We start from the raw sequence: 13,507 nt of genomic DNA on the forward strand, positions 1-13,507 counted from the left end.
CTGTCTCAAAGAATTATTTTATTACTTTTAATTATGTGTATGTGTGCAGGCACATGAGCACTGGTGCCTGTGGAGGCCAGGCACGTGGGGTTCCCTTGGAGTTGGAGCTACAGACAGTTGTGAGCTGCCCCACGTGAGTCCCGAGAGTCATATTTATGAACTCCATTAATCACTGGACCATCTCTCCAGTCCAATATTTAGATTTCATTAGAAGATAATTAGCAGTTTAAAATACTGGAGCTGTAGTGTAGAGTTTACAACACAGAGAAAGTAACATCTGTGACCATAGTAGAGAGACCCGGGGTCTTGTCCCTGAGCTTTGTGTGAAGCACCCTGTGTGTGCTACAGTTTTTAAAGCAATGAGCAAAGCAACAAAGTGAAGAATTATGGTTAACAAGCCTATCAGAGAGAGAAACTGGCACGATACAAAGTAACAATTAGCTTGGAAGGTGGAAGAGGAAAAGGAGAGAGGGGAGCTGGTAGAGAAAAGGAAACAAAGTAGAAAGCAGGCTTAAATACAACTAAAAGCAATCTGGCAATACGTTGACAAACACCCCCATTAGCAGACAAGCAAGGTCCAACGCTGCCTGCCTGCGAGGATGTGGAAGCACAAAGGGTGAGAAGAGACCTGAGCTGCTAGCCCTGACCAAAAGAAAGTTGAGGATTGTGGGTGTGGCTCCGCAGTTGCAATGCTTGCCAAACAAGAAGCGGGGTGCTAGGTTGCATCTCAGGCCCCAGCAAATAAAGACCACATTAATGCCAGACCAGTGGGCTTCAGAGAGAAGCCCAATACTAGTGCTAAAAAGGTTCATTTTGTAATGATAACGGGGTCATTAATCCATTGGGCGCAATGACCCCCGCACAGCTTCCAGATACACAAAGAACTACACAGAGAAAGAGAGGACTCTGCCACGCTAGGTGGGCATTTCTACATCTTTTTCCCTGGAACGCCAGCAAGGGTATGTGGGGCTTGGACTGGCCAAGCCACAACTGGGTATGGCTGACATTTATGGAACACTCCACCCGGACACAAGATATTTCTTTCAAATACACACAAAACATTTAGAAAAATAGACCATTGACTGGGTAGCAAGTGCTGTGTTTAAAACGATTCAGGTAATAGCAAAGTTCCAAACAACCCTAGACCCAAAGAACTGGAAGGATAAATAAAGGGGGAAGGCAGACAGGATTCTTTTTTCTTTCTTTCTTTCTTTCTTTCTTTCTTTCTTTCTTTCTTTCTTTCTTTCTTTCTTTCTTTCTTTCTTTTTTATAGTGTTTGTCTATAAAGACCTGGCTAGCTTTAAAGTTGTGGCAGTCCTTCTGCCTCATCCTCCCTAGTGCTAGCATTGCAGCCATAGAGTGTCCTGTACTATAAATAAATCATAAAAATAGCATATCATATATGATTTAACATGGGAATTTGAGGACTCTGGAGTGTACAGAGTCAAATGTTTAGTTTAGGTCCCTGTCCCTCACCTCTACACTGATAAGCAAGGTAAAGGACAACATATTTAACTCAAAGTCAGCAGAAAAGAGGAAATAACCAAGATCAAAACAGAAAGCCACAAATCATAAAACAAACGTGACAGAGAAAAATCAATGAAACCAAAAGCTGATAGTGTAAAAGATCAATAAGATGTCAGGCTGGGCCTGGCGGTTAGGCCTGTGATCCTAGCTGTTCCGGAGGCTGAGGCCGGGGGGATCGAAAGTTCAAGGCCTGCCTGGACTACAGAGTAAATTCAAGGCCTGCCTGGGCAACTTAGTGAGACTTTGTCTCAAAATAAAATGTACAAATAGAGCTGGGTATAGCTTTGTTGCAGACTGTAAGCCCCTAAGCCAGAGGTTCAACATTCAGTCCCCATACCACAAGAAATACATCCACTAATTGAATGGGTAAGAGTGCAGGCAGGGAGACTCGGGAAGAGGAAGAAGAGAACACTTTACTGATACTAGCAATGAGAACAGCAGCTCATTACTTATTTCTAGATGTTAGAAGCACAGTAGGGACAATTACAAACTCTGTGCCCACTGCATTCTTGTCTAAAGTCTATAAAAATCTAATATAACAAGGCTATGGAGATCCCACAAACGGGTTTAGCAAAACTGAACGACGATTGTATTTCGATGTATTTGCTACAGATAACCAGAAAGTAAAGAAAGAAGTAGAAGTAAAAGTGCCACTTGTAGTAACATCAGAAACAGGAGACACCCAGGGAAACAACGTTGGTCAGAGGTTAACACAGTGAAACTATAAACTTGTAGAGAGAAGGCAAGGATGGGAGCGAACAGAGAGGGGCGGAGAGAGATGGGTCAGCAGCTGCTAGCACTTGCTGCTCTTACAAAAGCCCCAGGTTCCATTGCTACCAGCTACACAGTGCTTCCCAAATATTAATGACTCCAGTTCCAAGGAATTGGAACTAGATTTGGTGCCTTCTGATGCTTTCTGACCTCTGCAGGCATGAAACATACATGTGCTATACTCACAGAGGCAAAACAATCACACATGTACTATAAAATATATCTAATTAAAAAAAAAGAGTGAGGGAATAAATAGGGGGCTGAAGAGGTGGCTCAGCAGTTAAGGGCACTGGCTGATCTTCCAGAGGACTCAGGTTCAGTTCCCAGAACACACACACACACATATACCCCAATCACACACAGACACAGAACAGACACACACACACACACACACACACACACACACACACAATCACACAGATGAGAATAAGAGGGACAGCATGGCTTGGCGGGTTTCATGTTAAGGCATCTTTGTTGGCTGGGTGTGAAGGCAGAGTGCCGAGTTGCAGGCCAGCCTGGACTACACAGCAAGACCCTCTCTCAAAGCAAGGGCAAAAAGAACATTTTCCCTAAATTACAAGTCAGCATAATTTCAATAAAAACTCAGAGAGGATTTTTTTTCTTTTTTCTTTTAAGTATGGAACCTGGTAAACTCATGCTGAGTGAATTCTAAAGCGTATATGGAAATAGAAAACACTGAGAAGAATCAAAGTCACCCTCAAAACAAAGAGTCAGACCAGCAGGTGCTACTACTGCCTGGCTTCAAGACTCACAATTCACTATGTAATCCAAGGTGGAGATGAAGGCAGTCCTCTGCCACTGCCTCTCAAGTGCTGATGTGAAGTGCCTTGCCCAGAAAGAAGATGGCGAGTCTTCGAAACATGTTCTAGGCTTCCACTTGTATTCTGGGGCACAGGGTCTCCTCCTGTCCTGCGAGGCAGAGAGAAAAGAACACAGCCGCATATGGGTTCTGCTGAGGGTGGAGGGGTAAGGACCTGTCATCTTCTCACCCATGAGGGCTGCTGGGTAAGCAAGGGTTAATAGCAAACACCTTCTACTCACTTCCCTTGTAAATGTAAACATGCTTGAATAGTTCTGGATCATCTCTGGGTCTTATTCCGGTGCCAGCTACCTCTCTGTCCTGGGCCAGCTTTGTTTCAGACACTCATGGAAAGCTCTTGTAGCCTAGCTAGGGCTTGGGATAAGTGGCTTCCAGGTTCTGCTTGTTAGGTAAAACCTGCGTGTTCATGGAGCATCCATTCTGCCAGCATTTCATTTCATGGACTTCCTCTGAGCCCTGAGGATGGGGGCGGGGGTGCATCTGGGAAGAGAAGAAAGAAGAAGCTGAGAAGGAAGAACAGGACATTGACCCCCCCACCCCCCACCCCCAGCTTGGCCTGATCCCTAACATGTGGTCTTGAAGGGAGACCTGTTGGGAGTCAGCCCCAGAGCCAGAGGTATCCTTGTTTGGCACAGTGGTGTGGTTTTTCTCTTAGCACCTGCACTTTGATTTCCTGCCGGACTGAAAGGAAATATGCCTGACTGGTCCTCAGGAATTTGTGAGGTACAGCCCTCGCTTTGGGGGACCTCCTCACTGCTGCACTTCCAGACCCTGAAGGGGCCCATCTCTGCCTTTCAAGAAAGGGTAGTGTCCACGTGGCCAAGGGAAGAAGAATTTGTGTGTAAAGTTGTTTTCAGAAGAAGATATCATTCCAGGCGAGCCCTCTCTTAGCTTCAGCTTTCTCTCCAGGCTCTCTGAGCTACGGAGGAGCCCTTTCAGGTAGCTGTTTTCCCAGTACAAACAGTGCCTCTTTGGTTTCCCCACCAGGCCCCAAACAAACAAACAAACAAACAAAGACCCAACCCATTGAGAGAAAAGAGAACACTCAGATCCACAGTGTCCAGATCCTCCAGGGGTGAGAACGTGCCCCACAAAGAAGGTTTTTTTGCTCCACAATAGGCTTCCCACCCCTGCCCACCCCACCCCCCACAGCACACCCTGGAGTGTGGGGTGGGGAGGCAGCAGAGGAGCAAGGACCTTCCTTGGTCACATACCATTGGATCCTTTGGATTTTTTGTTTCTATTGTCTTCTCATTTGTTTTTGTGGTCCACCATCCCCCTCCCCAAATCCTGCTAAACAAAGGACAAGAATTTTTCCTATAATTGTCTTAAAGGTTATAATTTTATGACAGTTTCCAGATTGGGCTATTGGGAGAATTAAAGGAGACAGGCTCCAGTGAACACTAGGGAGGCATTCCGGATCTTTCTGACTGGGTAACAAACACATCCCTTCTGCTACCAGGTTTCTCTGCCTCAGTCGTCCACAGGGACCTGCTTGGCTCCCTCAGCTTGTCACACATCAAATGCTAGCTGTTGGTTATTCAACATGTCCTAGGACTTCAGCATTCTTCCAGAGGAGACCCTACTTGCATCCTCGTGGCCATCTTGAACCTAAACATTGTCATTGTAAAGGATTAACTCTAGAGTAGAATTCTTGGGACCTGCCATGACCCTGCACCAGACTCTCAGGGCTGTTTGTCTGTCTCTCCAGCTCTGAGCTCAGTGTCTGCCTTTCCTCAGAAGCCCCCACCCCCCCCCCCCGACCCTTCTGAGTTTCACCTGTAGAATCTGTGTTGAGGGGATCTGACCCCCACCCTCACCCTACAACTTTGCTTTCTTAATAGCACAGAGGTTAGGGGCAGTCACACTTCCTGTAGGTCAATCTGAAAACTGGCAAAAAAAAAAAAAAAAAAAAGAAAAAAAAAGAAAAAAGAAGGGCATGGTGCCCTGCCTTTTCTGGTTTAAGCATCTCCAGTATTAAAGACTAAACATTACCTCTAGGAACTTAGGTCAAGATCCAATGACAGAAGGCCAGGCTGTGTTCAATGATAGAGCACCTATTGAACACACACAATTCTAGGTTTAATCCCTAATAAAGAGTAGGCGAGCTGGGCGGTGGTGGTGCACACCTTTAATCCTAGCACTTGGGAGGCAGAGGCAGGCGAATTTCTGAGTTCAAGGCCAGCCTGGTCTACAGAGTGAGTTCCAGGACAGCCAGGGCTACACAGAGAAACCCTGTGTCGAAAAACCAAAAAAAAATTAAAATAAAACAAAATAAAGAGTAGGAAAAAAGCAACCCAAGACATTCAATGGGATAAGTGATGTTAAAACCCTGAGGTTAAAGCAACTCTTAAGCTCTCATCTTTCTTACTTTCATCTCTAGTTCTCCTTCTCTCCCTCCCTTTCTCCCCCCACCCTCTCTCCACGTGGCCATGGCCAATCTCCCTCTTTCTACCTTCTCTCTTTTTCTCTGCCTTTCTACAAATAAGCTCTAAAACCACAAAAAATAAAATAAAATAAAAAATTAAACCAAGGAACAGCCATCATCTAGACTCGGGGGTCCCCCAAGAAGAGTCCAGCTCTCACTGGCTGGAGAGAATGGAGACCTTCTCCACCCCACCAGAGCAGAATTTCCCCGGTTAGAAAGTTTGTGTGATCTGTAGGCTTCTCAGAAGCCCACGGGGCAAGGGTAGCCCTGGCTGAATAAGGAAGTGCCGGCTCAATGAGGAAGTGCTGACCTGCAAACGCTCCAGGGAGGTCGTCTTTGGGAGGAGCTGCTGTTCTTTGCTGTCATTCCTTTGAAAAAGATAAAGACGCCTCCACTCTAAACTGAATATCAGACAATCAAAATTCAAGTTTCCGCCCACTGCCCTTGCTTGCTTGGGTGTGTCTGAGGAAGGTGAGGTTGAGAGAGCGGTGGGGGTGTAGAAATGCTTAGAGAATGATTCCTTCATGTCCTTTAGCCCAGAAGCCCAAGGGTTGGAAAAATCAGGTTTGGCGGGCACGCTTGGGACCTATGGGGCCACCTTAAGACCACTCGATGCTGCTAGATTATTTATTCACCTTTGAGCAAACAGGGAGAGGTTTGACGAACATGTGTGGGGTTGGTTGCCTAGCGGCAGTGAGAATGAGATGCATTGAATCCCACGTCAGTGATTTCAAACTGTCAGGAGGACTCTGAGAGATGAGTCAACCTGGCAGTACCGAGGATCCCTGGGGGCCCTCACTGAGGTTCAGGGCGGACCCTGCTGAGATCTTGTGATTCGTCTTGCCTTTACCATACTGTGCCATGTAGTTGTGCTGAGGTGGTTCCCATGCATCTCTGCCATACATAGTGTTCTAGGCCTGTGCTGTGAGGTACCACGGAGTTGTGCCAAGGTGCACTTGAACTCATGCCCTGATGGATCCTGACCTATGTGTACCTCTGGGTGGTAGTACACGGACCTTCTACGTTAAAAAGTGCTACGAAGTAACAGGCTCTCACTGGGCCTTGAGGAGCAGTACATTATGGCATAGGAACCGTGCCTTGCGCACAGATACTTGATGCACAAGTCACCATAGTTACAGACAACAAAGTACCGCGGCATAGGCACAGTCCATCCCGGCTCAGGTTCAAGTCGGCTACAGCACATACACACGGTCCGTTACAGCCTGGTACACCGGATGTGCAGCAGCAAAGCTAAGTGTGACACAACAGTCTTGACCTGGTGCTTCACGGCACAGAGCAGTAGCGTGTCATGCTCATGTCGCCCGTACAGAGCTCCATGGCACAGGATCAAAGCTTCACGGTGCAGGCACTACGGCTTGGGCTCAAAGCTCCACATCATAGATAGATTCACATTTACCGTGGCACAGATTCAGGTAGTGCACTATGACACAGGCATAGCAAACCTTCACTAGGGAACAGGATGTATCATGGAGCAATGTTCTTATGTGGTCCACTATGGTATAGGCTAGGTGTTCCACAGCATAAATAAAAGGTATACTACGGTATAGGCCAAGTGCCTCACAGCACAAATAAATACCATATATTACGGTATAGGCCAAGTGGTTTGTAGCACAAATATGGTATATTATGGTACAGGCCTGGTGTTTTGTAGCACAGATATGTGGGTGTACTATGTATGGTATAAGACAGATGCCTCGCGGCAAAGTACAATTATATGACGGTATAGGACAAATGCCTGGCATCACAGATATATGGTATTCTATGGTATAAGACTGAATGTTCTTGTGGCAAAGGTACGTGACTGTTCTGTAGTATAGGCCAGGTGCCTCACGCCACAAACACATAGTATAGTATGTATGGTACAAACCGGGTGACTCGCGGAACAGATACGCGGTGTACTACAGTATTGGCCTGGCATACATGGATGTACTGCAATATAGGTCAGGTGCCTTCAGCACAAATGCATAGCATACGACGGTATAGGCCAAGTAATACGTGGCACAGCTATGTGGTATACTACGGTATAAGCCAAGCGATACGTGGTACAGCTACGTGGTATACTACGGTATAAGCCAAGTGTGTTGCGGCACTGCTACGTGGTATACTACGGTATGAGCCAAGCGCCTCGCGGCCTGTCTACGTAGTATACTACGGTACGAGCCAAGTGCCTCACAGCAAAAGTGCATGGATTATACAATATAAACTAGTGCTTTGAGGCACAAATTCAAGGTATACTCTGGTATAGACCTGGTGTCTCATGGCACACGTATGTGGGTTTACCGTAAAGGATGATTTATACACACTGTGGATCTTTATGTCTATGTCATGGTGTATCTTGTATCATTGCTTTGTGCCAGAGCAGTGCTACACGATGTACTTTGCTACAAGTCAACAGGCCTACTCTGTAGTACCCTGTGTAGTTGTGCCATGGCATATCCCATACCAAGCACAATGACTCTTGTACTCACTGCAATTCACGGTATATGAGTCCTATCATCCTGTATGTGCACAGAGATATGTCTATATGGCACCATGCAGCCATTTTATAGTACACGCTATATTTGTGCTAAGGTACATCATGCTAGTGTTAGGAAGGATTGTGAATCTATACGGAGATGTGCTGTGGACCCAGGCTGCAGTTCACGATCGACTAGTACACAGGCTGACCATGTACAAGTGCTGTGGTTTGTCATGGGCAAGTCCCATGGCTTACTGTACACAATGCTGCCGTTCGCTATGAACTACCGCTACGGTTCATAGTGGACAGTCAGTGCCGCAGATCGCTATGGACTGGTGCCAAGGTTCGCCATGGACTAGTGCCGCGGACCTCCGTGAACTAGCGAGGAGGTTCGCCGTGTACTAATGCCGCTTCGCGTACCGCTGTGTACGCGTGCCGCGAACCGCCGTGGAATTGTGCCGCGGTTCGCCGTGGAGTAGCGCTGCAGCCGCTATGCTATGCTGTTTCTTTCTTTTCCTTAACTCCTGGAGTGAGGGAAGGGCTGCATTATTTTGTCAATGGAGAATGCCTTGAGCACAGGGGATGGCTAAAACATTCTCACAGATTGGGAATGGGATCACGCGAGTAAGAGGCTGTCCTCTCCGGTGCTGTGACCATACAGACTGTAGTTTAGCTTTGGAATTCCTGATGGAATCTGGTACTTGCAGAGTTTCCCCCCCCCCCCCCCCAGGACCTCCAATAGCATGGAGCTCAGGTTAGCTGGGAAATAAAGAGAACTTTCACATCTCAAATTCTAAATGGCAGTTTGTGAGCTGACTTCCTTCAGCCACAGTTCCCAGGCAGCCCTTGGCTGGAGGCATTGCGATCCTGCATGCACTTACAACACCGGTCTCGGAGTTCTTGTCTCCCTGCTGTAGCCTTGCTAGACTGTGGACTATATAGCAATCTCTAATCTTAGAGGCCTTAGGTCTCAGAAATTTTTTCTTTGAACAGTGTCTTCCCCCACTGCCTTTCTGAGCATCTCTCACAGGGTCAAGAGTAAGAATAATATCAATGCCTCCTCCCCAGGTTGCCCTTAGTAAATTCCAATCTTCAAACACCTCCTGGAAGCCTGCGGGAGACACCCTGTTTCTTTAAGAAAAAGAAGACCGAGAAACTCTGGGAATCCTAGAGGAGTCTCATCCCTTCTTATTGTTTTGCAAATAACCAGAGCCCTGTGGTTAACTAAGCTGCCCCCAAAACAGGCCCAGTGGATTCTGGGAAAGAGCCGTCCTGCCAACTCGTCTCTGCTCAGTTCTGGGATTCAAGGAATGGAGTTTGGGGTTTGAAATCTGGCACTCCGTTTCAGGATATTAGTTATGGAAGACAAAGAGCAAGCCTGTGCCTTAGGGCTTCCAAGCTGCCCACAGTGAAGTGTGGATGTTCGTGGTTTACCAGTTCCTCTTGGTTTACCAGTTCCTCGTGGGATGGTGTCTGCTGCAGTGTGCCAGTTTTTTCGTGGTACACAGAGATGCTTTTGTTGACCACAACCCTTGGCATCCTGGCTCACCGTTGTCTAGAAACACTTTTCTGACCAAGGCTCACCAAGTTTTTCAGTTCTCTGGGTCTCAGAGAATCTCAGGCCTGCTGCTCATTGTTAGCCAGGTGACAAACCCTAGAATACTGAATCCTCTTGAATATATGCTAAGAAGCTGTGGTGGGATTGCTTCAGGCTTTCATTCTGATGCAAGTGGCCCTACTCCTGAGCCCCGGGATTCCTGACTCCCCTGAGAGCCCGGCTGCAACCTGAACTCATCAAGGGTAGTTGGGTGGACCTGGCCCCATGAATGAAGACACTAGCTGGTATTGTATAAAACCCCGAGGGCAGAAAACGCAGGTCCTAACACGGCACTGAGGCACAATTCAGAAAACAAAAACAATTCCCACTTGATTTACGGAAACCTCTGATCAGCAGGCTGGGTTAGGGTGACCATTTTGACTTTTCCCTAAACCAGGGCAGAAAGCTACACTGGGGTTGGAGAAACCCCTAAGCTGTAGAAATCAGAAGGCTCTAAACCCAAAGCCTGAATCTACTTGTTTTGCAAATATCTCTCACCTGACTAAGGGTTCAGTTCCTACAGCTCCTAGAGTTGACTTCCTGTGGTCATCTTTACGGCCTGGAAACTAACGTAGTAGGTTTTGGGGTTACAGGGAAGTTTGATGACTATAGTTTCACTCCCAAGACTAGTAATTCCCCACCCCCACCCCCCAGTAGCTTGTAAGCCATGGTACTGTTCTGGGCTCAAGGCTCCAACGCTCAGGACCATGAGTCGGTGTGAAGTAACTTCTTTTGCTAAGTTGGGGTTTGCCAGTCACTCACATGCCATTTACTGCAGCCTGTCAGCTGCCTATGGTTGCCAATTACCCGTGGTCGGCTCGAGGTTGTCAATTACCTGAGGTCTGCCAGTTGTCGGCGGTTTGCCGCAACCTAATTCCGTGGTGTTGTAACTAGCCACAGTGGAGAGTATGTCCCCTTAGCTTTCCAGTCCTAATCTGTCCCAGTGCAGCTTTTTGTGACCGTTGCCCGTGATTCACCACAATTCGTTCTGGTTTGTGATTACACCGCTCTTTGTTCTCAGACAACAGGTTATCTACTACCATCCACCACTTTGTGGTCATCTTTATTTAGAGAAAGCTTCACTGTTGCTCGCCAGGGGTCTTCACCTCGCCCCCCCCCCCCCTCCAGAGGCCAGAGGCCTCCACACCCCTCCCCCCACAAAAACCTCCCTTTCATGAGAAATGGCAAATTGATGACCGGTTAACCCTCCCCCAAGGTTCTTGGTTCCTAGTGAATGGGCTGATCCTAAGCCCAGGAAATCCCTGCTGGCGGCCAGTGGTGGGGGATGGGTCAGCCTTTGGTGGGGGGATGGGGCAGTCAGAACAAGGAAGCCTCAGCTTCCTTTCCTGTTTAGGCAGACCTGAGGTCTTGGCTGTGCAAACAGAGAGGGGGGGCAGGTACTTGGGTTCTTAGTACTGCTTAGAGGTACTACGCTAGGCTACATACCATCCTGAAAACCGCAAACTATCTTTATCTCTCTGCACATACATGTAGGCTTGTATGTACACACACACACACACACACACACACACACTGGATTCACAGTTGCTTTCAAGTCCCATGTCATCCTAAGCCTCACAGTTGAACCTCTACTGACCCAGCTCTAGCCCAGGAGAAACCACTATAGCGTTGGTTGCCGTATCGTATTGAGACCACAACCTGGCTTTTTGAGGGTCCCAAGGAGGCAAGAATCACCTTACAGGTTGCCCTTGCAGATACATCTGTTGAGCTTAGTGAGTTCCAAGACTTGATACCAGCCTCCAGCTCTGGGTGATCCACCATATGGCCAGCTAGGCCTTTCCCCTGGGATTCTCCAAGGGAGGCTACTAACTTTAGAAGGAAATGGGGGCTGGAAGCAATCTGGAATAGGTTGAACCTCACAGTGTGACACCCTGCCTTCTCTCTTGGCAAAGGTCCAAAGTTAAAGCTCAAGAAGTGCTTAGAAACCAATGGATTCTAACCACTCAACAGCCTGTTTCCTCATTTCAAGAGCCTCTGTCATCTTTGTCACCAACTAGACCACAGGGAGTCCCAAGAAAGAGGCATCAAGGAAGGGCAGTAGGGAATTTGCCTAGCTATCACCTCCTGAAAGGGACACCGCTGTCACAAGAACGCTCTAGCAATACTGACATTCCCAGGACAGCGAGGCTCCTCTGCCTCAGCTATCCCTAGCTCCTCTGGCCCTTGCTGCTCTTCCTGCCCACACGGGATCCCAGGACTCTTTCCCAGGGGTGAGAGGACAGACGTTACGACACGGCTCTGTCATTGCCAAAGTACACACTCAACTGTGCAATCAAATTAAAAGGAAATGTAAAAGGAAATGTAGTTTTAAGCAAGCTCACAGTTCTGTGTTAGGCCACGCTCACAGCTATCCCCTACTGCACAAAGCTCATGGACTTGGTTGGGTTGGACACTGCTAGTCTTAGGCAGAAGCCCCAAGGAGACCAAGGTATCCTACATTCACCCATTAGCTATACTACAATCCCTGAGATGTCTGTGAGAGCCTTCTTTTCCTGCCAAGGAACAGTGTGAAAGGACAATCTGGTCTTAGCAGCCAGTCCTCTGTCACCTTGGTCTCCCTGCCTCCCCCATCATCTTCTTCCTTCCTCTTCCCACACACCACACCCTTCTGTCACCTCATTTCATGAGGTGGGAGAGAAGAGTTGTATAATGCCCCTTGTCCCTTCCTGACTTTCCCAGCGGGGCTCCTCCATGCAGATCTACTCAAGGTTCTCTGAAGGACAGCCCAGGCTCCAGCTGTGGAAACAGCCATAAGTGGGCCTGGGTCTGTGCCTGCTGGGTGGGGTGTATGTGAGGCCCTGTGGGAACCCTAGAGCAGTCTTTCAGGGACATCTCTAGTCGGGAAGGCAGAGGGTTTTGCTTGGATCTCTTGGCTGACCACGTGGCCATACGTTCAACACTCCAGGATGCCTGTTCCTGGAGCCAGACAGAAAATGAGTTAGGGCTGCAAACAGGATCTGAGTGGCCCCCTGCTCTGGAGAGGCCCCTCCATGTAAACAGAACGAGTTTCTGGGAAACGTACAGAAGGCCAGGCTGTCGGGAAAGGACGTGGCCCACATTCCTGATGTTCCCACCCAGGCAAGAGCGCCAGTTTTTCATGGGCATCCCAGCCCCCAACCCAGCTCTCCCTGTCAGCTAAATGACAATTTCCCACTTGTTGACTTGGCCTTGCAGAGAAGTGGGGAGGGGGGCACTCATCCACCCCCAGAGGCTGGGCTTGAGAGCTGTCTATTTGAGATCTAGGCAGAGGTACCTAGAGGGAAGCCCAGGCACAGTAAGGGCACAGTTAGCTTTCCTGCTGGCTCTGAGCATGTGAAGAGAGTCACTTCCCCCCTGGTGCTTGTCATTTTGTCCCTGGCATCTCTAGTGCTGCCAGCCTCCCTGCCCTGTATGCTTTGTACGTGGCGCTCCTGTGTTCCTTGAACTAGCAGATGAGCTTGTGTGAATGGCCTTCTAGCTTTTTTTGTTTTTCCTTCTTTTGAAAGTCTACAGAATTCAGGGTAACCATTTGAAAACTTTGGGTGTATTTTGGGGGCACCCAGGCCTGAGTGGGCCCCCTGCCACGACCCCTGCCAGGGACTTCGGTCATTAAAGTTCTTTTTCAATTAGCTAGTAGGGAAGGCTTTAAAAAAATCTAGTCTGTCTTTTTCTGTGTTCACAGGGGATGTGTGGAATGGATGTTAATTTTCATATTTTTGCAGACACAAGGAGTGGCTCGATCTCTCTCAGTGCATGGGTCCTCAAGAACCACTGTTGTTTCATTTCCCCTCCCTCCCTGGGCTGTCTGCTCCCCAAAGTTCACAGAGCCAAGGACGACCTATTGGGAGCTGGTGGGAGCAAGGG

General features: G+C 48.1%; 1 long non-coding RNA gene across 14 annotated transcripts in view; it reads right to left on the reverse strand.

Moving 5' to 3' along the window:
* The window catches only part of Gm34081, a 47,025-nt gene that overhangs the window by 26,812 nt on the left and 6,706 nt on the right, over nt 1-13,507 (reverse strand). For 10 of the 14 annotated variants that reach the window (XR_872993.2, XR_872992.2, XR_872985.3 and 7 more), the window contains exon 3: nt 3,072-3,619. This is a non-coding gene — a long non-coding RNA (predicted gene, 34081). Of the gene's footprint in view, nt 1-3,071; nt 3,643-5,877; nt 6,334-13,507 lie in introns of those variants that run through there. The other 4 variants (XR_003950134.1, XR_872986.2, XR_381922.1 and 1 more) reach the window with 4 other exon arrangements.

The sequence above is a fragment of the Mus musculus genome, chromosome 12 (assembly GCF_000001635.26).
Source record: "Mus musculus strain C57BL/6J chromosome 12, GRCm38.p6 C57BL/6J".
In the NCBI taxonomy this organism is placed as follows: Eukaryota; Metazoa; Chordata; class Mammalia; order Rodentia; family Muridae; genus Mus; species Mus musculus.